This window comes from Oxyura jamaicensis, chromosome 13 (genome assembly GCF_011077185.1).
Source record: "Oxyura jamaicensis isolate SHBP4307 breed ruddy duck chromosome 13, BPBGC_Ojam_1.0, whole genome shotgun sequence".
Lineage (NCBI taxonomy): Eukaryota > Metazoa > Chordata > Aves > Anseriformes > Anatidae > Oxyura > Oxyura jamaicensis.
Window position 1 is genome coordinate 13,247,077 of NC_048905.1, and position 25,620 is coordinate 13,272,696.

A 25,620-nucleotide genomic window follows, 5' to 3' on the forward strand; every position below is an offset into this window, starting at 1 on the left:
AAACACCTCGCTGATCGCCTTCGCTGCCTGGGCTCTGGAGGCTTTGCCACAGCCTCTTCCCGAAGCATCTGCTGCTGGATGCGGAGAGGGATCGAGGCAGACCTTTGGTGTGACCTGGTCCTGCTGCCCTTCTGCACTAATTGTACCTGCAATCATGGTCTGTCTGCCTGGGCTTGAGCAGCAGGATGCATCCTGGGGGTTTCTGTCGTTTCCTCTTGGTCACGGTGCCCCTAATGAAATCCTCGCCTTATCTCCCATCAGAGGATCCCCATCACTCAGGATCCAGGTTTTAGCCCCAGTGCAGATTTTCACGCCCTTCAAAGAGCTGCTGTGCCCAGCAGCTGTCCCACACTGCTGTGCCCACCCCTCCTCCTCCTCCCTCTGCCCCCAGACCCCATCACCACCATCCCGAGCAGCTGCGGTGCCATGGCAGTGAGCCCCTGGCTGATGAAGCCAGCATCCTCTGGATGGGTCATCTGCCCGGGGATGCTCCATCCTGGCTTGTAAAGCTGGACGTTAGGTGGGATGAACTCTTCTGCCCCCTTCCTCATCATCACTGGGTACAAGCACCGAGCTCTGGGCCCTGCTGCTGGCTCCCCTTTTCCCCCACACTGGAGCTTTCCCTTTTTTTATTATTATGATTTTTTGCCTCCAGACTTACCTTTAACATGTGTGGGCAAACCCAGGCTCTTGAACGCAACTCGGTTCAAGGCAAAGGTGTCAAGGCATGTTCCTTTTGGGAGAGGAGCAATGGGTGAACTGCTGGGGGAAGGCCAGCCTTGGGCTGCCGAGGCTGGGAGAAGCCTGGCTTCCCTGCTGGCCCATCCGGGAGGCTCCTGAGCAAACCTGGGGAGGAGCTGGTGAGGCATGGGCTAAAAACAACTAAACACCGCCACATTTCAAAACCTCCCACTGGCTTTTACACTTTTCCAGTTTTGCTCACATCGCTCATTTCCAGTGCCTCCCATTCCTCCTGACCCTGGTGAAGATAAGAGCCCTTCTAGCACGGGGAGGTGCCCACTGACCAAGGTCTTCACCCTTTTATTTACTTTCTCATCCATCCACAAGTGGCCAGGCTCTGGTTCTCTGAAGGCCCAGCCTCTCAGCTCTCCTGGAGGCTCATCTGTAGCGATAACCTGCACAGATGCCCTCAGCAGGGCTGAGCCGTTTGCGGGAGGGCGTGCTGATTTCTTGGGGGGAATCCAGGGAATGATCTCATCCTAGGAAGGAAGCCAGAAATCACCATTTCCACCAGGCAAATCGTGGCTGTGGCTGCACAGACAGCCCCGTGCTCTCCGCAGATGGTCTCTGGTCCCTCTCCACCCCTCGGTCCCACCTCCACATTCTCCAGCTTTGATCCCTCGGCAGGAGCACCCACTGCTGCTGTCACCTCGGTGACTTGTCGAGCTGCTGCCAGAGCTGCTGCCCCACCAAACATCACCTGGACATCAGGCTGCTTGGCCAGAGGAACAGAAAACCAAATCGGTGCTGGAGCAGCAAAATAAATGCCAAGGAGTCTTGCTGGCCCTGGCCCACCTGCCTACCTCACAGAGCATTTGTTTTGTTTGTTTGTTTGTTTTTTCCCTTTGCCATACCATGCTGCCTTTCTTGCTTCTCACAGTGTTCGTCCTGATAGAGAGATCGTGTCTTCATTCTTCTGCATGCTCATCACCTTCTCTTTCTCCCCACCAGTCTGTGTCTCCAGCTGGTTCTTCCTTGCAGACCATGTCCTGTATTCTGTTTTTCCTCCCCATTTCAGTGCCCCTTGCCCAGCCACCCGTTACACACCCATTTCATACACCTCACCTGATTCTTTTCGCTCCACATCTTTGCTGCTGACAGCCTTATCCCTCACCAGGATCCCCTTCCCCTTCCTGTTCCACCCCAAACCCATCCCCAACGCCCTCCTGCCTGCTCCCAGCTGCACCCCTGCCCACCTCCCCCCAGCCCCACAGCACTGCCTACCTCTCAGGAGCCTTTCCAGGCCCACGTCGTCCACCCCTCCTATCTCCGGGCGCTGCAGGGAGGCGTGGAGCCACCAGAAAAGCATTTCCCTCCCGAGAGAGATCAGCCTGCCCCAGGTCCCCTTCCCAGGACTGCATTATCCATCCAGAGGGGTGCGGTACTTGAGACGGGTGCCTCCCTTGGGTGGGAGGAATTGGGGCCCCCGAGCAACAGGGCTGGAAAGTCCTGGGGACCTCCCCCTCTCCCCGGAGAGCCCAGCGCATCCCCTGCCGAGCACGACGTGGCTCGCTCTCTCTTTCTTTTTCCATCCTTTGCAACACCTTTGTTCACGGCACAGTTCAAATTGCTGAAGGATTTATAAGACCGCAGCAAACAGCGAGATGTAACACCCAAATGGGGCTTTAATTATCGTCATAAACAGCCAACCAAAAAGAGAGTGGGACTGCTGGGCTCTCTGTGGGTATAATTCCCTGTTAATGTGTTTGGGTACATCCCTCCCCCCTGCATACTTGTATACCAGTGCATGAATTTATCTTTGAAAGCTTTACAAGAATGTGTAATCTTCGTCTTTTATGTGTTTCCATATCTTTTCTCATCTCGATTAGCAGGAATATTCACTCTTAGTCATGTTCATACCATGCCATGAAGGGCATCTGTGCACATATATGGAGAAGAGCGTAAGATGGCGTTTACCAACTCAGATGTGTTTCCACATAAGCACATAATGCTCAGTCGTCTGCTTTAGCACCTTACAAAGGTTTTTTGAGATGTGTCCATGTATTTATTTCGTGTACCTAAAACTACACATTTCTTTATACGCGCAACTTTGGCGTTGTTTTCTCCATCACTGGCGTCAAATGCTCCCATCAGTGCTGCTCCCCTGCCAACCGGCAGCAGATGCCAGAGCCTCTGTGTGCTGGCTGCTGAGCAGAAGGGAAAGCAGAGATGTCAAGCCCTGGTATATTTTCTAGGTCACTTGCTTTATTTACACCACCTACCCGAGGTTAACACAGGATGCCCGACCAGCTTTGAAGGCGATCCCTTGGTCCTGAAATCACCCAAATGTCTGTGTTCCTTTCCCTGGAGTTACCTCTGCCTTCAGAACCGGCTCTCATCAAAGCCTCTGGCAGGGAGCAGACTTTCCCCCACCTCCAGCTTCCTGAGCCTCACACAGGCCCACCTCTCCCTAGGATTAAATTTTCCTCGCACGCTCCAGGCAGGCTCTCCTGCGTAACACCACCACCTGCTGCCACTTTACGCCCCGTTTTTTTTTTGCAGCCCATACAAGCACAAACTCACAGCAGAACCAGACTTTGGGCAGGTACATCCATGGTAAGAGTTCACAGGATATTTGTCCGTCTGGTGCTTCTGTGCCTCCTTTCCTGTATAAGCAAGAGCGAGCCGTGCCCGTGCTGTTGTTGTTCCCATGTTCCCTACAGCCATCCCGTCCTCTGGTAAGTTTGGACAGAAAAACTTTGGAAATTATAAAGCGCAAGGTAACACACTGCCCTTTCAGTGTAGCTGGCAGTCAGGTAAGAGGCTTTCTTTCCTGTCCTTAATGATCTCAGGTATTTAGGGACAGATAAACCAGAGAGATCAGCACTTGTCCATGGATTGTCCTGCTGGGACAAAGAGCAGAAGAATTTCAGATCCTGCAGCCAAGAAGCAAACATCTCTGCCATGGCAGCGGGGGGCTTGTGCCCATGCTGGATGTGCCATGCTGCACTTTGGCCACATTTGGCCAGGGTTTCAGAGCCGAGCCCAGCCAGCAGGTGTGCCAGCTGCTGCACAAAGCCCTCCTGCCGGCTCTGGCTCAACACACAGGTATTTGGGAGCCAAAGCCTGCCCCTCGTTTCTTCCCAGCCCTGGCTCGAGGCGCTCACCCAGAGGATGTCCTCCTTCCCAGGATTCACAACGAGACCCCCAGTGTGTGCCACAGCTCCTGTGCCCCTGCCCAGCTCTCATGGGCATTATAGGGACAAGGGGTGGCTGACGGACAGAGGGACAAGCACCTCCACCAGCAGCTCTTCACTTAGCGACTGGCAGGCAAGCCGACAAGAAGGAAGGCTCAGGATCTGTCCCCTGGGCCCAGAACAAGACGTGACATGAAGGATCTCCACACACCATTGCTCACGGGGACTCTCAGCTGAGCAGAGCCACAGCCAGGCCTTGGGACACCCGAGGAAACATCCGTGTGATTTGCATAACAGCAAACTGTTGCCCAACAGCCATGCCTGGCTGCTCGGAGCCATCCCACACATGCACACCGAACCCCCACGTCAGGACTGGCCAGCAGAGCAGAAGACCTCAGCCACCATCCATCCACCTGTAAAGCTTGTGCTGAAAGTAACCAGAAGGCAGATTTTCCCATGGCTGGTCAAGGAACTGGTTATTTCCTAATTCCTGCTCTACTGGTGCTCAAAAATCCTCATTTCAAGGCTTTTACCCCTGTGATTCAATACCCGGGATGCTCAAGCTGTTTGCCTGCAGATACACGTCCAATAAAGATGTCATTTACCTCTTTGCCAATGATGAGACAGCCTCAGACCCCGGTGGTGAGGAATAACCTCATGCTCTGAGGACACATGACGCTGATTTGTCATGAGAGCAAGCTCCAGGTTTTGTCCTCCTTTCCTTTCCAGCTCAGCATGCCCCCTGAATTACTTATTTTGCAATAAGAAAAATTAATATCAAGGAAACGCAGCTGACAGAAGATGCTGCCCAGGCATCAGGGAAAGCCCCCACAAGGGCAGAAAGATCCCAGCTGCCAGCTCAGCTGTCCAAAATACAGGCAGCCCCTCCAGGGCCCGTGTGTGCAAGCCCTTAGGTCAATGCCCTGTGACAAGGCTGCCCAACACCTGGGCACCTCTCCTAATCTCAGATCTCTGCTCAGCTGGCAGTGACAGCACAGGACATCCATGGAGGAGGCTGGGATGCTGATCAAGGAGCCAGTTTGTGCCAAGGCACAAGTCACACACGCTCCTTTAAGCCCACAGCCTAGGATGCTCCAGAGCCCAGGGAAACTGCCCCGGTGCTGCTCTGTGCCCCCTGCCAAGCCCATTTCCAGCACACGTCCAGGCACAAGTCAGCTGGGTGATGAAGGCTCCTCCGTGGAGCTTTCTCCAGGCAAGTCCTTAGACGTCTGGGAAACAAAACCTAGGGAGAGCTTCGCTCTGGGTGGCACCCACAGGAGATAATTGCTGCCAGACAATTGCCTGGGGCCAAGGAGAAGTACCTGCATCAGCAGGGCAGAGCTGCTCCCCTGGTACCCCAGCTCCTTTGCATCCACATCTTCCCTCTCCAAACTGCACGGAGCAGAAGCGAGCCCCCGTAATCCATGCAGGAGCATCCAGCAGCCTTGGATTATGGTTAGGGGAGAGGGGTTAAACTGCAGTGCCAGTGAGGAGAGCTGGCTGCACAAAAGAGCAGTTTCCCCCCAGCATAACCACACTCCTCCCTCACCTGGTGCCCCCTGCTTCTCCCACCAGAATTCACCTTATTTATCCACTTGATAACTTTGGATGCAGTGAGTGCAGAGCTGCGGCAGCACAATTCCCTCCTGCCCCCACCAAGCCACACGCTGCTGGCCATTTCAGATCCCTGGAGGGGCCAAGCTCCCCGTGCGCCACCTCCATCCCTCAGGGCTCGTCTCCATGACCCACGGTACCACCAGCAGGACTCAGACCCCAGCAGCCTGCGGTGCTCCCCCTGCCTTCATCAGGTGGCAGAGGCTGAAGCAACTCAAGGGCATTTCAGGTTTTCACCTGACTTATTCTGTGCCTTCCATGGGCCTGTCCCATGCAACGCTAAAAAATCATGAACAAGGTCATCTCAGAACAGTATTAACGGCTGTGCTTGTAGCCAGCAGTTTGCAGGAAATTCCCTACCCATGCCTATAGGTGTCAAATTCATCACCGGACTGCTGGGGGGTTGGCGGCTGTGACTTACAAGGATCAGCCGTGGCACAAAGGCGTGAGCTGTGTGCCTCCTGAATTACCCCAGAGATGTGTGTCTGAGATCCATCCCTGCAGTTATTGATCACGTTTGGCTCTAGCACCTCGGAGCCCTCATCCTGGGGTGTAGGAGGTGCTCAGAGAAGGACGGTGACACGGTGTGGGGAGAGGTTGTGACCCCCTTCTGCAGCCCAGGAGGCAACAGCCCATCACCCGGTATCAGAAGAGGATGTCTGACCATGTGGGATAAGCCACGGTGGACACTCGAAGGCAACAAACTGTGCCCGACGTGACACTGTGGTTACTGGAGCCAGCATCCTCTCCTTCAGCTCCCAGCCCCTTTCTGCCAGGACCTGGTAATGCAAAGATAATTTTACACCAAGTGTGTAATAGTCCGGATGCTACAGAGCGCACCGGAGCAGCCAGGTCGAACGGGGGCTTTCTTTTAAGACTGTTATCAGCGCCACAACGCACATCTAATCCGGTAGTTGTTAAATCTGGTGTCTTTAACCGCTCTGGGCCAGCTTACAGCAAATTGAAACCACGGCAAATTAACACAGCTGAGAGAAAACACAATGAAGGCTCAGTCCCCCCACTGACAATGCCACCCCCGCCTGCTGGAGGTGGCAGCTGAGCAAGCAGGACAGCCCTGGCTCGGCTTTCCCCCTTGGAAAACCCCCTGCCTCCAGCTCCAGCGATGAGCTGTGGGAACCGGTGGGGAGCTCAGCCCAGGGCATGACACAGCGGACGTCCTCTGCTTGGTGGCCGTGCCCCAGCCTGCCCAAAGCATCAGCAGAGCACAAGGCTGCAGAAAAGGCTGCAGCTCGGGCATTCGGACTGGGGCAGGCACCAGCTGCTCTCTGCCCCAGCAGGCTGGGAGCAGACGCAGCCCAACACCACATCTCATCTTTCCTCTTCTTCCTCCGCTGCCCCAAATCCGAGCATTGAATTGCAAGGCGGCCCCAAGCCTGGGGGCTGGAGGAAGGTTTCCACACCAGCACATTACCAGCCCCGCTCCCCCTCGCCTCCCCTCCCGCCCCATTCCCCTTCCTGCTCGCGGCGGGCAGGGCTGGGTGAGCCACTCCTGGGTGATTCACTCCCCACCAGGCAGAAATGCTTTCTTGGATACACACAGCTGGGCACAGGAAAGAGGCAGAAGGCCTGTGATGTGAGCTGAATCACTGCACCCCGAATGAGCTCCTGCATGCAGGGACACGGCTCCGGAGGAGGTCGCAGCAAGGTGAATATTGCGACAGCACAACGCGTGACTCACCAGCGGGGAAAAATGCAGTTTGGGGTAGGAATCGGTAAGGCGAGGAGGAGAACAACCCGCCGGGGCACAAAGCGGGGGTGCAAGTCATGGAAACACCCAGGTCTGGCGCAGGGTGAAAGGGAGAGCGAACCTGCACAGAGCGGTGAGCACGCGGGGAACAGCACCGGGTGCTGAGCCTGGCCTGGGAGCAACAGGAGCCTCGTTACGCTGCCAAGGCTGCTGAGTCCCAGCAGATCTCAGGCAGGGATCCCACACCAGTCAGGGCCACAGCAGCACTGGCCAGGCTTTGGGCAGCTCAGCTGATGGCACCTTCTCCTCTCCAGGCCTTGAGCAGGACCTGCACCCGTGCCCCGGCAGGGAAGCGATGTCTCCAGTGCCTGGAAGCCTCCACAGGCGCTGCTTTGGGTAACTCCAGTTGCAGGCACTGCATCTGCCCTACAGGATAACAGACTTTTTCCCACACCCATGTTTTCTTGCTTGTCCCTGAAGGCAAGCCAGCCTCGAACAGCATTTCCATTTTGTGTTGCAATGAGACACGGGCTCCCTGAAGTCAGCTGTCCCAACTGCTTTGCCAGGGGCAGCAGGAAAAGAGGGCAGAGGTTCTCCGTAAGGTAGCAAGCCTTTCCCAATCCCTGCTAGAACATGCGTGTCCCCAGCCGGGTGCACGGCCTGGTCCCCACTCCCAGCTGGCCGCAGCTGATGGGCAGGTGCCTGCAGGGAGCACGGATGCTGAGATGACAAGAGCCATGGTGTAAAGCTGGCAGGGCATCCTCCTGCACCCCTCCAAGCCAGCTGGATTTCTTCCCAGAGACTGCAGGGGAAGGGAAACAGGGTGCCGGTGAATCCAATCTCTCACCCAGACAAGCAGCGGGGGCTCCCCTGTCTCCCTCTAGCGACCGCAGCGCTCGGAGCCTCCTCCTGCTTTCAGTTAATTGGGCTGGATTCGTTAGCTCAACTTGCAGCTCCTCAGGAGCGTGGAGCCCCAGGAGTTACCCCCGCAGAGGACGGGGTCCACTGCCCTCCCGGAGCAGGAGTCTCACCTGGGGATGCTCGTTTGCACACAGCGGAGCCCCGCTGCGCACGTTGATGTACAAAACGGAGAACTACAACAACAAAAAAAGCACATACATAAATCAACCAGGCACATCTCCACTGGGAATTTCTAAAAAAATCATCACCCTTTGGGATGCAAAGCAGCAAGGCCCGGAGAGCAGCTCGGCATCATTATTAGATAAATTAATTAGCTCGGCAGAGCCCGCCAGGTACTGAACGCTTTCCACTTCCAAGCAGGTAAATGAGTCCGTGGGAACGGAGGCTGCTCCCCGCTCGCCAGGCAGCGCAGGCTGCATTTGAATGGCAATGCAACTCCTGCAGCCTCCGAGCCCGGCACCGAGCATCGCCTCCGCCAGCACAGCCCCGCGCATCGCCAGCCGCCGCTGTAGGCAGCCAGGATGCCTTTGATCCCCTCCCCGGCCCTATCTCGCCGCCTCTAAAACCCAACTTTCATCACCCTGGGGTCTGGCAGGAGCCAGCTAAGTAAACTCTCCCCTCCTGCCCTAATTGCGGCCGTCAGATGACACTGGCAGGCACAAGCGAGGCAGGCAGGGTGCTGGGGAGCACATCCCTCCCCGCTCCTGCCGCTGCCCTGGGTGTGAGCTTTTGGCTTCGGGCCCTCGTTTGGAGGAGGTGGCCCAGGGCCAGGCTGTGGGGTAGAGCTTGAGGAGGAGGCAAAGGCAATGGAAAACAGGAGCAGGCGCCCAGCTGGGGAGGAAGGCAGAGGGTGGAGGGGTAAAAGGGGTCCCTCCCTTTCCCAGTCCTCCCTGCAGGGCAGGTTCAGCTGCAGTGGCCCTTCCTAGCTCTCCCCCTCCAGGCATTATTCAGCCCAAGCCCAAGAATTTCAAGGGGTCTTCAGAAAATTCACTGAGAAACCACCAGCGTGGCTCCAGCCTCCATTCCCAAAGCGAGCATTCACCAGGGAAGTGGGGAGACAGATCCCTGCTGCAAGAGGAAGTTCACAATTACAACACAAGTCGTTACTGGCAAGCAAAATTCCCTGGCATGTTGCACACAAAATCTGAATTCTCCAGGCTGGGGTGCAAGATAGCCCACAGCGTTCATTCCAGGACCCGTTTGAAAGCGAGAAAATGAGACGATATTTACGATGGCGGAGACAGATAAAAGCTGGTAGGGGAAAAATTCCGGGAGGGCATTTCAAACAATGCACATTACACCCAAAACAGTACAAGCTCCACTTGCAAAAAGAAGTCCCCAGCGAGCATGCATCGCTGACAACTCCTGACACTAAAACTCTGCATAACCCCATGGTAAGCCATCCAGACTGTGTTTGCCCACACAAACACATTACCTGCCTGCCCTCATGTCACCCACAGCAAGAAATCTCCATTGAGCCCCATTTATCTCAGCCTGGGCTGGGTCAGGCAGGGTTGCTGCCAGGCTCTTGTCTTTGGAGGGCCAGTTACCCCTGCCAGGGCGCTGAGAAGGGACATTGTTTGAAGGATGATTTGCTGTTTCCCCATGCACACACATACAATTCTGCAGCCCCCACCTGGTCGTTGTGTTGCACTGGGGTTTGAGAGCCTGGGGTCATCCATCCACCACAGCAGGCAGCCTTGCTCTAGCTGTTATTCAGATGTTAATCAACAGCAGTGGGAAAATGGGGCTCTTTGGGAACTTCCCAGAGCAGCAGAGACCCAGCTCCCCTTGCACAGCCTTGAAGCAGCCCCTTGTTGCTCAGGACCCACTGTACTCAGTCACTGCTGGAGGGAACTGGTTGCAAAACCTCTCCCCCAGCCCCAGCCCAGCTTGGCCTGGGACACACCAGCAGCTGGGAAGAAACAGTGTTGAAATGGCAGTATCGGGTTCTGCAGAGCATGATCTGGGAAGGCGATACGCTCCACACAGCATGGGAAAGCCACACTAAAGACTATCAAGATGTCCTCCCTGTGCATGGCTTCGTTTCCCATGGCCAAGCCCCAGCAAGGCTTCACGGACCCACAAGGGGCAGCTCAGAAACCAGTCTCCACTTTGTCAGCAAACATCTCGAGATGGACTTACCCTTACACCTCTCCTTCCCCTGCTCCAAAGCCACTGCTCCAGCCCTGGCTTCGTTCACACAAAGGTGCTATCAGGGAGGGGACAGGCATGCAGCTCCCTTGCCATCAACCTCCCAGTCCCTGGAGCAGCCCCCACCCTCTCCCTTTATCAGGCCCCAGTTGCCCACCTGCACCTCTCCCATAACCCTTTCTCAGCTCCTCTGCATGAAGTAAGTGAGCCCGACCTCCAGCCCTTGGGAACCCAAATAAAAACGGGCCCGAGTGATCAACCAGCCTCCCAAAATAATAAAAATAATAATAAAAACTGCATTGTCTGCCTCCTGAGAAGGGTTTGGAGCCGGAAAAACACCGGGGAGAATTTGCTCATGCCCGTGGCTGTGCCCCCAGGGGTCCCAGCTGCCCACCAGGGTCCCCCCGCAGCGCTGGGAGCGGTGTTGGGAGCGCTGGGTGGCGGAGTCACATTCGAGCCTGTGCGACGTCCAAAGCACACACGGACGGTTTGGAGCAGGATGCCAGAACCACCCATCATCCTTCACTTTTTTTTTTTTTTTTTTTTCCTTTAGTCTTCACTGTAATCCTTTAATGAATTAAGTGGAGCAATTAAACAAGATTTTTTATTTTTTTATTTTTTTTTTAAAGAGAACCCGCATTAAAATGGAGCTGGGTATTTTGGCTGTTCAGGCACTTACTACGATAATAAATGCAAAGCCCCTCAGCTTCGGGGATTCTCCACACATCTCACCCAGCCCTGTTTCTGTTTATCTTTCTGGCAGGCTGCCTTCATCTTGATTCTAACAAAGGTCGACCCTTCCTCTTGCTCGAGCTCTACCCAAACTGCACGAGACAGAGGGAGGAGGTGTGGGTGGAGACTTAGAGCTGCTTCAGAGCAAAAGCCCCAAACCAACATCAGTGGTGGAGGGCCGTGTGATAGTGGAACACGGAGAAACCCCCTTTCCAGGGGAATTGGGAGAGCAATTCCTGGGGCAGGGTCAGCATCACAAACAAAGCCCCGGCGTGGTGGGGCTGCCCTGCAGCCTTCTCAGAGCCACCTTCCTGGTGCTACAGGCAAGGAGGAGATGTCCATTGCCTTCATCCAGCTCCCATGCTTGGCCTCGTTGTACACATCTTTTGCAGCTACAGGGCAAACCAGGAGAGCCATGTTTAGAGGGGATGCTGAAGGGACGCTCTTCTTGCTACCCAGCAACGTTATCGAGCTTTCATCTCAAGTGTCTGAGCTGATTCCTCAGAGCCAGCCTGCTGGGAAGGATCTGATGGACAAAATGATGAAGTAAGGTCCTTCGCCAACCCTGACAAAACAGAGGTTTCGACTCTGCAGAGGAGGCTTGGCAGGCTCGCCTCCCCAGAGCAGCAGTGTTGCGGCCTGTATCTTCTGGTCCCACCAACCCATCTAGATCTCACCCCCCTTCCTCGACCCTCTGCTGCCCCTCACCCGCATATTCCCTGTTTGATTTAACATATTTATGAGTATAGATGGACAGCCGCATGCCTCAGTTTCCCCACCTATGAAAATGAGATTAACCAACCCTGCCGCATCCTTCAGAGGTTGCAGGTGCTCGGAGATGTCCAGGAGCTGGGAGAAGTTGTGGGCCAGGTCAACACCTGGACATGCTCTGGTCCTTCTGCTCTCATCCCAAGCGTTTAATTCTTCACCAGGAAGCCTGCCAGCCCCACAGATGTCCTCAGCCCCTCAGCAGTGATGGGAAGAAGCCCAGCACTGCTAAAACCCAGCAGCACAAGTCCAAGAGGAAACCACAGGGACATTTCTCTGAACACTTGTGCAAAGTGTTTTGAAGACAGAAAGAGTCTCACCCATAGCTCCCATGGGCTCCTGGTAACCCTCAGCACCACGAATCGCTGTTTGGGCTGGGGCAATGCCTCCGTAATCCACATTTTTCTCACTTTTCACTCCTTTTAACTTTCTTATTTCGATCCAAATGCATTTCCTACCACCAAAAGGTCTCGGCAGACATCCTCCGACCCATCCAGCTGGCCCAGCAGACCTTCTGCCTCCACGGGAACTGCACCATCCTGTTTGTGGGCGCAACAGCCGCCCCCAGCTGTGTGCCGAGGGCTGGGGAAAGCTGTTCCCATTGCGAAACCCTCCCTGCCAGATGTGGGCAAGCCCTCCCCCACATCTGGGGAGCAGGCAGTCCTTTTGCTCTTCCTCCTCAGGTGTGGCCTTGACCCAGAGCAGGAGAAGCCTCGGAGATGATGCTCGTTCCCCATTTCTCCATGGCAGTCTACCAGCTTTTTGCCTGTAGGACCACAGTTTTGTAAACTCAGATGGAAGGCGATAACACCCACAGAAAAGTAGCTTTGCTGCTTGGAGAGAAGTTCCTCTCCTTTCCTTTGATAGCCTATGGGAAATCGGTGGGAGTTTGGAGAGTGGGTTTGTTCAGTAGGACCAATTTATGGAGATATGGGCTACTGGTCCCAAGCCCGTTGGTGGCCACCACCCTTTACAACAAGGCTGAGACCCTACCTTTCTCTGTAACAACACAATTAGGGCTGTAAAGGTTGCAAAGCCTGCAGTGATCATGGCCAAACATAACAGTCAATAAAGCTGGTGACCCTTGCTTGATTGTCCAGCTCAGCCAAAGCAAACACTTTTCCCCTTAGGCTGCTGTGCAAGATGCTTCAGGAATGAGGGAAACTGCTCCCACAATGTCCCTGGGAAATCTCAGGGACACACCATCCATCAATACCAGCAAAATATTTTGCCGTCTGAGACAATAGCAACATCTCCTGCTGCACTGGTACAAGCCCAGACACTGTGCTCCGGCTTCCTGTAAACAAGAGCTGTTTAGCTCTAAATTTTTCTTTTGGCTCAGGCTCCCCTGGTTCAGTGAGGATGGTATCAAGATAATCATCCTGCGGATTGTATTCTTGGTACAAGGCTCCGTTGCACAATGGCACCTCTTTATAATGCCCTAGGAGCACAGAAGCTCCAGGCTGGCTTTCTCCAGGCATGACTGGGCATCAGGGCTCAGCACCGAGCCAGAGGAGACGTGGTAGGCAGCGAGGATCTGAAAGGGGGGCAGGAAAGTCTGGGGCTGAGGCAATGGATTAATAAAGAAACATTAACAGCCTGATAAGCAAAAGGATAAAAGGTTCTGGACAAAGGGCTGGAGCAGAACAGGAAAATTTTCCCAAGGCAGTACAAAGAAGGAGAGGAGTGGTGTTTCCTTGGGCAAAGATTTGGTGGTCTAGGATTTTTCAGTCCAGACCAGAACAAACACAAGTTATCTCGCTACTTGAAAGAGAACTCCCCTGTGAAAGGGGCTTCTGGTTAAGTCAGGCAAAACGGAGACCTCTGAGTGAAGCAAGAGGGCAGGCAGCCCCCTGTTCTGCCCAAGCCTGACTTCCCAGTGCCTTAGTGATCCCTGATGTGCAACCCAGTGCACTGGACTAAATGTTAAGCATCCAGCCCGAGCTACTTATGTGGGGCCAGCAATAGGAGAAAGGTATCTCCTGAGAGCAGCCCATTCCCCCGGACAGACACCTGAAATTATGGGCCTGCAATTTAACCTCTCATCCCTGCTCTACCCTCCAAATAAATTAATTCTCTGCCCTCCTTCCCCACCCGCAGCAAAGACCGAGTCGTTCCCCACCTTCTCCCCTCCGCTCTTCGCCACCACCACCAGCACCTCTTTCTCCTGCACCAACCCCAGATCGAAGCTTGCTTTCTCAGCCAGGACGATGGAAAGGGGCTGGCTGTTTCTATACCCCCACCAGAGTCCCAGCTCCTTCCTGAGCAAGAGGAGCATGAGGAAAGGTCTCTGGGGCCCTGCCTTGGCTGGGGGCCACCATGCCTTGCCATGCATGCTGGGGAGAAGGGGCTCCAGCATAGGACCTTCAGAAAGACTTCTGGTGGCCTGGCAGGCTCCTGCTGGGCAGCACCATGACCTGTGTGAAGCCCTGTGAAGAACACCAGCACCTTCACAAGAGGTTAGGAGGGCTGAGGGATCCGTGGCACAAGAGGCACCGACTGCGTAGGCGCTCTGGGAGCGTGCGGCCAGTGATGCTATCTCGGCAGCTGAGAGAGAAACCTCCTGCCGGGCCTGGAAGTGAGAGGCCATTCCCCGGGCACGCCAGCAGAAGCACATCTCCTCACCGTGCCTGTGCTCTGACGGAGCCCCCCGCTGTGTCCGGTGGGCAGGTTTGCTTGAGGTCACTTCCCTCGCCTCGCGGGCTCCTCTCCACGCAGCCACACGCTGCTCGGGCTCGGCCGCCGCCGCCGCCGCCAAGGATGAGCTCAGCCCCCCGGCAGGCGGTGCGGGCCGACGGGCTCGAGATGAGCTAATGCCCGCTCGGTGCAGGAGGACGGACGGGGAGGAGGGGGGCACGCTGAGTCCTTAGCTCATCCCGTGAGGACAGCCACACTCCGGCCCATGCCCTCGCAGGGTGCCCAGACCCGAGGCTCCGTTCGGCTCGGATGGTGGGAGTGGGATGGCAATGCACCCTGCTCTCTGCCTCCGGGTCTTCATCGCCTTGCCTGCGACACCAAGCCTTCTCCTGGGGTCTTGCACAGCACCTCGCCCCGTCCCATCAGGGTCCCATCTGTTTGCAGAGCGATGACATCCCCTCCATGGGCTGGCATCCCAGCCTTCTGTTGCGCTGAGCTCTGTCGTGGTGCCAGATGGCTCCGGAGGCAGATGACTTCATCCCTTTTAAAGGGGCAAGGGATCTGGCAGCAGCACCCGCAGGAATCAGCGCGTGCCGTCCTTGGTGGTGAACCGAGGGGAGAGTGGCACAGAAGTGACTTGACCCCACAGAAGGCCTGGAGAGATTGATTTCCAGTCCAACACTGCCGATATCTTCATGACCTTCACCTTCCACAATCCATTGGGTTTGATCTGTCCCACAAAATATCCCTGTGCAATCCCAAGGAGAATGGGGGTCCTGATCCCTGTGTGAGCTCCGTGGTGAGGCCTTCCTGTGCATGTGAGGGCAGGGAATGGGCAGAGTTCAGCCCCAAAAGCCAAAGATGTCTTAGTGGAGCCTGCACTGGATGTTGGGGAGACAGGAGACGCCGATCAATGCTGTTCATACATTTCTTTGCATTGCACCAGCCTCTGTCCCCAAAACAAAGGGTGATGGGTTTGATTCAGGCCACCCACCCTTTGGTCTGAATCAAGCCCACCCATCAATGGGCTCCTCTCAGACCTCAGCCCAGGGTAACCCGAAGGTGCTCTAAGGAAATCCTATTTAATCATCAGCATGGAGAGCTGGCATGTCTGGGGCCTGCTGAGCAAAATCAGACCAAGAGCAAAGTGAGCTTTAATCAGCTCCTGCGATTTGGTTGACTTTCATAGCCATGAAAGTGGGCATCTCTGTCCCTTAAATCTTCCCTTCCCAACGGAGCAGGACGTCCAGTAAGATCTCAAGCCAGCATGCCCCTGGCTGTGCTCAGGGTGACAGCAATATCATTTTGTCCACGGGCCGTGCAGGAGGAGATGGCACCTGGACAGACCATGGAGGGCCGAGGGGATGAGAGATGCAATCCTCCTGCCCTCCCCGTGCCGGTGCTTGCCCTGCTCAGCCCACTGGGAGCCGTGCCAGGCTTTGCAGCTCCACGGGACCCATCCTGAGTCCCGGGAGCCGCTCCGTGGAGGTTATCATCGGCGCTGGTCAAGGAGGTTTCAGCGCACACACAAACACAGGCAGCCGATTCCTGTGCAGGGCAGGTTCCTCCCCACCCCCAGCGCACACGCTCCCGCTTGTTGGGGAAAAAGCTGCTGTTGTTCCAGGCAGATAATCGCCCCTTCCCTTGCAAGTCCCTGCACGCTCCCCTGCAAACATACCCACAGAGCATTTCAGCACAGCAGATGCCGAGGCTCAAAGGCCAGACCCACAGAGTGGCTCTCCTCCTGCAAAAGGGAAACAAAAGCTGTTTGTCCCTGCGGGAAGAGGCTTGCCGGCTGCCTCGGCTCTGCCTCGGGGCCCCTCGGATCCCGGCATGCCAGCGAGTGGACATTTGCTGTAGAGCTGGAGATGGCCTGGACAAACCAGGCACCGTGGGAGAGCAACGGGAGCTGGGACACACCTTGCAGAGTGCCCAGCAGGAGGACGGCTGCCCATCCTCACCACAACAGCTAGAGCATTTCGGTCCCAAATGGGCCACCTCGCTTCGCAAGTGCCAAACCCGAGCGAGGGTGCTAAAGGGGATTGCACTTCGTGTCTGTCTCTGAGGACACAAGCATCTGGAGAAGCACCCCAGTGCCACATCCCGATGGCACTGCCCTGACCCCCAGTCCCACGGTGGCCTCGCAGGGGACAGAGCAGGAGACCAGGCGCAGGACAGGCTGGAAGCAGGGCCTGCAGGCACGTCTGCAGGAGGCCGGCAGGTCCGGTCCCCAGGGCACTCAGCAGGCATAGCCACTGGCAGCAGGGCCCCTCTAGGATTTCTTGTCGGTCCAGAGAGGCCCGTGGTGATTTCCCTAACCTAGCCTGAACACGCCGCTCCTCTGCACAACGCCTCGCATGCAGCTAACCCGCAGCTGAACGTCTTGGCCTTATCAACGGGAGATCTTGGGAGGAACCAGGAAATGAAATCTCTCGCCATGATTAGGGGAGAGGAGCGTCCTCGCCAGCGAGGTGCTGGAGCCCTGGCACCCCTCGTGCCCTGGAAAGGGATCTGTGGCATCCTCCAGGGTGAGCTCCCAGCAGCGGGACGTGGTGGGGTGAGAGGTTGACACCAGCTTATTGTTTGTTTTTTTGTTGGCTTGTTTGATTTACTGGCTGAGCGGTGAGAAGCAGCACTCAGGGCAAAGCCAGGCACCATGCTCAGCTCCATCTTTCTTCCTGCTTTCCTCCTGGCACAGCTCCCCTGGGCAGGATGATCCTCTGCTTGCAATCACAGGCAGCTCTGCAACCCTCCCCTTGCTGCAGGAGCTGCCCTGCTCCATACCTAGAGTGCTGCTCAGTGTTGTGATTTAATTAGGATAGGCAATATTTTTTGTTAAATTATCTGATATGTTTGGAAAAATAGATGGGCTTTGGGATAATCAAGTCCTTCTCCAAGTCAGAATTATATCCCCCAAACGCCTAGCTATTTTTTTCCACCTATACCTGTTGAGATAATGTCTTATGTTTCTCTGTGGCATAGCCAGGGAGCACTGTCTTCTCTGAGAAGGGGAACTAGCTATCCTGCAGCCTTCTGCAGCAGACGAGGCTGTTAACGTGCTCTGCCAGGGCTGTGGAAAGGCAGACCAGTGTTCCCAGTCTGCTGGCCATGAGGTGGAGCTGTCAGTGGCTTTTGCACTTGCTGGGTGTTTGTAGGTGTTTTGTAAAGGGACCATCTAAAAGACAACCCGACCTTCTGCCCGACCATCCCTCAGGCTCTGCCTGATGCGTGGCTCCTCCGTGAGCACCAGCTTCTTTGAACAACCTCACAGCAACAAGGCATGGCATAAAAAGGGGCTGAAAGAGGGCTTCTGTCACCGCCTGGGAGAGCAAACAGGGCACAAAGGAGAGCTGTCTTCTGGGTGGCATGTTGGTCTCCTGCCTTGCTGAACAGCGTTTGCAGCCCTGCTGATAGCTCTCAGCTTGCTACACGAGATGAGACCAAGTGCCCCACGTCCGTCAGATGCAGGAGCAAGGAGCACCGTACCCGGCCACTTGTGAAGGGCTCCGCGTGCAGGGAAGTGCTGGCTCTTGCAGCAGTCAGCTGATGCCCTGAAGCCAGAGGTTTGCTCACTTGTACCTTGGTGTGTCTAACTAGAATACGCGCATTGTTCTGAGCCCTGCCTCAGCCCCATTGAAATCCAGCCACCAATACCTGATTTTCTCGCCTTCCATGGCTGCGAGACGCAGCTCCATGGAGGAACTTTCCTTTCATTCCTCCAAAATGCAACACCCACTGCCACAGCTGACTGATCCTCGGGCCCATTGTCATGAGGCATCTTCATGAAGAGGAGCTGATCAGCACGTTCTAGGTACTCTTACGTCTACTATCACTTTCATAATCCACAAAACTTCAAGTTCCCTGCAAGTCATCTGACTCAACCAGCTGGAAAAATGGACAAGCTGAGCATGTAAAACCGTCTTCTCTGTCTGAGAGACCCTCATTGCTGGGCTTCTCACTGCGAGCAGCAGGGATGGGGGTGGCAGTGGGACCACCAGGCTGGGGCTTCTGCGTCCAGCTCCGCTGCTAACGAGCGCCGCAGGGAAGCTCTCATCCCATCGCTGTGATGAGAGGCACACCGTGTCAGTGTCAAAATCCTGCTTTATTTGTAACGTTTTATTTCTGATACACTGAAATACCTACACTTCGGGGAGATGCTTCCTCCCCAATTCTTGGTCCAATCCATTCCCTAGATTTAGTCTAAAATTCGGAGTAATTTTGGTTCCCTCAAAAATGCATTTTCTGATGAATTTACCAGATTGTTCTGGCTCACCTTCACTGACAACCCCAGAGAGTCCAATATCATGTGCCAAGCTCTCCCCATCTTTTTGGATTTTGATTAAATCACATGGATTTTCCCGTGGACTGGTGTCTGGTGGTTTAAGTCACTAGCGTCTCGTGAACTCACAAGTGTCTTCACTTGTCTGAGACAAGTTCCAGTTGAAGCTGTATGTGTGGCTGGAGGACCTGTCCTCTACCTGCTGCCGTGTTCACCTCCACCATCGCCCCCTGCAGAGAGGCTCAAAAGGAGAGGTTATAAAGGTTATAAACCTATTCAGACTGCTTTAAGTTAAAATTGTCCAGTGGTGGTTTTTGTTTGGTTGTTTTTGTTTGTTTGTTTGTTTGTTAAATATATATATATATCATCATTTCCTCTTCAAAAAGCACCACAGGGGGAAAAGCTTGGCATAACTTACACCTTTATCACTCTACCCTCTACACCTCTAGTTCTTCAAACTCCATTGCAATCTAAAGGGGGTAAACCAACATTTCCTGAGGGTTGGCAGGGCTGAAAGGAAGAGGGGAAAGGAAGGGGACTGACACGAAGAGGGCTGAAGGTGCCCATGGACAGCCGATGTGGCAGGGAACAACCTTCCCTGGGTCGGCATGTGACAGCAATGCCCAACTTCCCTGATTTTGCTTTTGCCAAGAACATTCCCCCAAAGCTGCCGTGCAGGGTTTGGTCTCCCTGAGCTGTTGTCTCCTCGCTGCCTCCCTCTCCCTTCTCTGCCTCCTGCCTTTTCAGGACAGGGACCACCTTTTCATCCTCTGCCCGTACAGCGCTGAGCACCCCGAGGCTTTCTGGCGGCAGCTGGGGTTTCGGGGGGCTCCCCCAGCACAAACAACAACAACCTTCAAAGCGCCTCTCGGCACGCAGCTGCTCTGAGGGCAGCTTCAGGTTTCCCCCACCCCCTTCTCCCCATCCCTCCTCGCAACACCCACCTGGCAGCTGGTTAAAAACAGTCTTCGGGTTTTTCAGGTGTGTTGGAGGGATTTACCTGACATATCGCCCCCACACACACACACACCTCCCTTGCAGTTGAGGTCCCGGATTTCATGGCAATGGTAGTTAATCTAACAGTAGAAAGCTCTGCAATTATTTGGCTCTAAGGCTTGGGCGCTTGCCCAGCTCTGACACACGCACGCACACACACATACACACGTTCACTTCTGCAGCGAGGGCGCGAGCGATGCCTCTCCTCCTCCTCCTCCTCCTCCTCCAGCCCGTCACGGAAGGGCTGGCTCTCCAGCGAGGGAGTTCCACCTCCTGCAACTTTCTCCCTCGCTGCTTCCAACCTGTGCTGCCGGAGTTTCAGCCAGCCAAATCCCTTCTCACAGGAATTTCTCCCAGCCCTCTCCTCCGCTTCGCAAGCGCCATGGACCCCCGGCAGCCAGCGAGCTGCTGCTGCGGGAGGGGATTTTCAGCGGCGAGGGCAGGGAGGCAGTAAACTTCAGGAGAGGTCTCTCCTGTCGCAACAGGTAAGGCGTGCTGCTCGCCGCTGTGGGAAGTCAAAATGACTCAGGGAGAGGTCTGTACAGCGTGGATGGAGGAAGGCATGGAGGATGGAGAGATTGAGTTGTGAAACTGCTTTTTCACGTGAGTAACTTTTGCTGGAAATGGCCCCATCCTAAAGATTCGGGCTTTGGGATGCAGGGGGAGAGATTTTCATCTTTTCCTCCCTTCTGGAAGCCGTAGAGTGGGGGCTTATGGACTGAGTTAGGAAAATCTTCGGCCCCGTTTGCACGGAATTTGCACCTGGTCTTAACTGGACTTAGCTGGGAGACCTGAGCACGCCGTGGGCAGCATGGGCAGGTGGGCTCAGGGCAGCGAAGGCAGCAGGGGAGGCTAGCAGGGGCCAAGCAGAGAAGTGCCCAGGCGTGCTCACAGGGCAGGGTGTCTGCAGGGAGCGTGCTGGGGCTGGAGCGGATGGAGGTGTTGCTGCACGAGCCGTGATGGCGCCCGGCTGCGGGCTCGGCTCTCGGCTGCACACAACCTCACCAAGGGGCAGGCGGTGCCCCACCAGCCTCCTGCCCCGTCCTCCCCGCTGAGCCACCCCGGCACTGGCTCAGAGCAGGAGGATCCTGGAGGATCCCTGAGCGCAGACACGGTGCTGGTGCTTCCGAGGCCAGTGCTTGGTGCCCGTCCTGGTCCTCTCCATGATGGGCAGCAGAGCCTGGGAGCCCTGCGCATCCCAGCCCCTGACCCTGTCCCACTCCAGAGCACACCCCAGGGTGTGCAGGTTTGCATCGAGGCAGCTCTTTTCACCATCAGGTGATGGCAAACCAAGATGAAACCCTCCAGCAAATCCCATCCCAATCCATGGAGAACAGGAATTATTTCTCCTGTATGTGTACAGTGTTGAGAACAGAGATCAAAATACAGGGAAGGAGACCTGGGCTTGGAGCAAAACGGGCCCTTCCAAACAGCAGTTATCAGCTAATCAGCCTCTGGGGCAATTAGAGGGCTCAGTGCAGTGCAGTGCTGCGGAGGGGCAAAGATCAGCTGTCACACGATGGGCTCGCTCTGGACAAAACTCTCTTTAAAAAGCTGGTGCTAACTGAAAACACTCCAGGACACACAGAAAGTCTCCCCACTTGGTAGCCAGAGCTGGGGGGCTGTGTGGGGGCCAGCAGGGCAGCAGTGCTCGTGCTCCTGCTTCACCCAGGCCAGCAGGGCTCGGCGTGCCCGGGCTGCGGGATGGCAGGGAGCCCGCTGTGTCCTCTGCCCCGGGGCAGAGAGGGGCACGGGACATGGCAGGAGCTGGCGCGGCGCTGCGGGCTGCCAGCTCCAGAGAGCCGGGAGGTTATCGGAGCCTCGGGGTTGGAAAGCAAACAGGCTGTATCAGGCTCCTGAGGAAGGCTGGGCTGTCTCGGTATTCGGTATTCGGGGAGGCAAAAAGCACCGGGCTTTGTATTGTGCACCCTTATCGCCTCCTAATACGCAGCGCACCTCTCCTTATCGGGACCAGTTCAGGGACATCCGCCTGTCTGATAAGTGCTGGGGTTCCCCAGGGACTGAGCAGGCTTCTAACCCCGCCGGGTGGGCTCAGCCTCTGCCTCTCTGCCCTCCGAGGGCAGCCGCTCCCCTGCTGCAGCCTGCGCCATGAGCCCGTTTCAAACCCGAAGGCTCGCGGAAGGCAGCGCGTCTCCCAGCCCTCCAAACAAACAAGCATCACTCATACGTGAAGGGAGAGTTCAAAGGAGGCGTAACACCTGGAATCAAACATCTGTTAGAAACTAATGCGTTTTGCATCCTACGCTCCTGCCAACTGCTCCAAGGCAAGTCCTAGAGGATTTGTTGCAGCTACCTCCGCGCTGCAGAAGTGGCATTCCCTGCTCCGTGCTCCTCTCTTTGTGTTTTGCCACGTGTGGAGTGTGCGAGTGCAGCTGTACCTCGAGCAGTGGCCTTTCTCCTGTATCATGCATGAGCATAAGAGGATTAAATACCCTCATATTTTTATTATAATTTTTTTCCCTCTGGGTTGGCAACACTGATGCTCCATTGTCTATTAGCAAGCTGATTTGCTGAGCAAGCGATTTTTCTCTCAGCCACAGTTTTTTCCTTGGCAATGGGGCAGGTACCGGTTTATTAGCAAAGAAACTTTCTTTCCTAATTCTGGGAAGAAGGAGCTCCAGGGAGGGGCAGGCTGCAAGGGCTGTTAGGAAGGTTTGGAGCTCAGAAAGGAACGAGCAGCAGGTTTGAAATAAACCAAAGGAAGTATTATTCTTTTTTCATACAGAGGGCATAATTAAATTCTGGAACGCGTTGCCACAGGATATTGCAGAGGCCAAAAGTATACTCGGCTTCAGACAAGGTTTCGATCCGTTTGGGGTGGATGGGTGCAGAGGAGGTTGTTAAACACGGCAGCCCAAGAACAGCCGATGCTCCAACGGCTGCTTGGATGTTGTGGAGCTCCGTAGGACCGATCCCAGGCTGTGTGCTGGGAAGGTGCCGTGACTCAGGCAGCCCGGGACGTGCTGGTTATGCTATGAACAGATACTCCTAGGGCTCAGGCTGACCAGGACGCTGCCCTGCGTGTGCAGGCTGGCACCAGGTGACACAGGTGCTGCTGTGTCGGTCACAGCTGCCTGCTCGCACAAGTGTTGCAATGCCGAGATCTTTCAGAGAGGTGTTTCCAGCAGACGGTCCGGAGTGGGAGGGCAGGCAAGGAGAGCTGACAAGGACACGCTGCGGCACGGAGACCAGCCTGGGCAAACATGCCTGTCTGGGGGTTAATCCTTCCTCGGCTGAATCCCCAAGCTCCCCAGGCCCTGGGCTTTGCAGCAGCTTGTATGGCTCCGGTGCATTGGGACAGAGCACTGCGGGTACAGAAAGCAGCAGCAGATTAGGTGGGCTGCTGCAGGCAGGACTGGGAGCCAAAGGGGTTTTATGGGCTTGGGGGGATCTCGTTGCGTTCAGTAAAAGTCTGCTGCAGGGAAATTCTGTGGCACAGCTACCAGCTTCCTTTTACAAGTGAAGATTGTGCCCTGATCAACTCATTCATGGTGTCCTCGGTGTCCTTAGGCTGCCTCTGAACGCGCGTGAGGGGTGGCAAGGAGCAGGGCAGACAGATGGCAGCAGGCAAGGATGCTGCAGGCAGAGCGGAAAGCTGCTCTCCCTGCTCACCTTCGGGCACCAGAAGGGAAAGACCAGCAGGGTGCTGGGCAGGGAAAAGAGCAGATATTCCTACTAGAGCAGGGACAGGTCTGTGGCTGAATGAGAATTGCCCGGGAGGACAGAAAGAGGCAAGGAAGGCGGCATGGAGGCTGCAGGGCAGAGCGGAGCCGAGCAGTCCGTCCTGCTGGGCGCTGGGCTCCTGACCTGCATCCATACGGGCACGTGGTCCCTTGGCCAAATCTTCATGCCAAGATGCTCTCAGACTCCTTCCCAACTAATTTTGCCAATAACAGGGGAACGTGTATTTTCCCCAGAGGGAACCCTGGGAAGGGCATCAGAGGACTGCCGGCACTCAGGTGATGTAGCCCGTGTCCTCACTGCAAACACCAGGGGTGGGTTAGGGCATGGATGAGGTCTCCCAGGGTCAAAGATCTCAGGGCTGGAGCCCCTTCAAACACGGGCTGGGGGAGCTGAGCCCAGCCTGGACTCACAACTCTGGGGTTCGGAGGGGGGCTGTGTGCTGGGATCCCAGAAAGGATCTCACAGGTTTTGCAGCACCTAAATAAACAGCTGTTTTGTGAGCAGCAGGATTCATGAAGCTTGGTTGCCCGCGGCACTCACTCTTGTGTGGATTCTCTGATGTCTAATAATTGGGTTGGGCTCACATTAGAGCCTTTTCTTCCAGCTGGGAGTCCTAATTTGGATTTCTCTCCTCTCTCCTGCTGATTTTCACAAGCTTGTGCAAACCTAATTCCTTTCAAGTCTTTACCTATCTGGTTAAATTTGGCCGAAACTGGCCGTTGGATCTAGAAAATAGCAGGGAGAACTGACAATGTGGTCTCACACGGCAGCTTCCCTCAGTGGTCTGACGACAGGGGAGCGATTATCATTGCAAGATGATTTGCATCCCAAGCATGAGGAAAATGTGAAAGGTTCCCTGTTGGTTTTGGCAGGAGTTAGCAATCAAGAGCGGGCCCCGGATCCCTTGTGGGCTCTCGCAGCCTGTGCTGACGGTCACGGCACAGTCCCTGGGCCGGCGAGTTTGCAGTGACCGAGGTCTGTGGCCCTGTGCACTGACAGCCTCCGTGGGAACCGGCTCCCTGAGAGCGGCCCCGGCAGCAGCAGGGTCAGGGCACGCTCACGCGAGTACCTGGAGGCTGCGGCTGCCTCCTGTGCCAACACGCCTGGGCTGCTGCTCCCCGCTGCCCGGCCCCTCGCAGCCTGCCTGCCGAGCGGCTCCCACCCAGCTCCCTTCCCTCCAGCTCTGCCTTCTCCAGCCCCCCAGCGCTGCTCTGCGTCGTGGGTAACGGGTAGCCAGTCCTCATCAGAGCCACCAGCGTGATCTGCTGTGTCCTGCCCGGCTCCTGGCTGTCCCAGCTGCTGTCCTTGGTCAAGGAGACAGTCACCATGCTGACAGCTCCTTGGCTGGCCATGCAGTGGCGGCTTCTGGGCCGTGGGTAGGACTTATCCTGGCTGCAGGTAGCTGGGGAAGACAAGGGGTGATCAGAGAGAAGGGGACAGGCAGGGAGTGTGGAATGGGGTTAGGAACACTGCATAAAGGTGTGTCCCCCTGCCCACGGTGCAAGCAAGTCATCCCCCCTGGTACCATGCTCCCTGTGGGGCAGGGCTGGTGGCAAGGCAATGCTGTCCCTTGGCAAAGGCTGGGTGCTGCGGGGTGGCCAAGCTGCCGAGCCTGGGAGCATACAGCAAGGTGTTGTGGAGGTCGGGGAGCTCAGCTCCAACCCCAAGGCCAGGAGCAGCAGCGGAGGCTCTGCCTCTGGCCGGAGGATGCTGGAAGGGGATGGGAAAGGTGCTGCCCCATGTCATGTGGGCTTCTCCTCCAAAACCAGGGCTGCAACTGGCTGTGACATCAAGGAACCCCTCTGGGAAGGAGCACCCCCAGAGCTCCTACCTGGTTACAGCAGTCCCAGGCAAAGCCACCACCACATCCTGCTCTCACGAGTGAGTGTGAGGTTCCCTCCAGGGATCCCAGACCCCCCCTGAGAACTCCGTGGCCCCAGAGTTGTGCGATTGACTCTTGCTCTGGAGCAATGTCGCAATGCCAAGACAGATAAAGATCACTGACCCTTATAGCTGTGTGGGAAGCTCAAGCCTGTTCAAGTTCCCCGCGCCTCGCAGACGAGCTCCTGGAGGCTCACAACAGCGACAGAAACCTCAGCTATGTGACACACCAAAGCCAGGCAGTGCTCGGCGTGGTGCTGACAGCAGTACAAAATCAGGCTCCCTGGGATCCTCTCGGAGCACTGGCTGGAAAGCACACATTGTGGGTGGAAAGGGGACAGGAGAAA

General features: G+C 55.8%; 1 protein-coding gene across 1 annotated transcript in view; it reads left to right on the forward strand.

The window, feature by feature from the left end:
• The first annotated feature begins 20,083 nt into the window (after window positions 1-20,083).
• FAT2 (FAT atypical cadherin 2) overlaps window positions 20,084-25,620 on the forward strand; it is a 54,802-nt gene continuing 49,265 nt past the window's right edge. The window contains exon 1 of the mRNA XM_035338583.1: window positions 20,084-20,172. The gene's annotated coding sequence lies outside the window, so the exon portion shown is untranslated. The remainder of the gene's footprint in view (window positions 20,173-25,620) is intronic.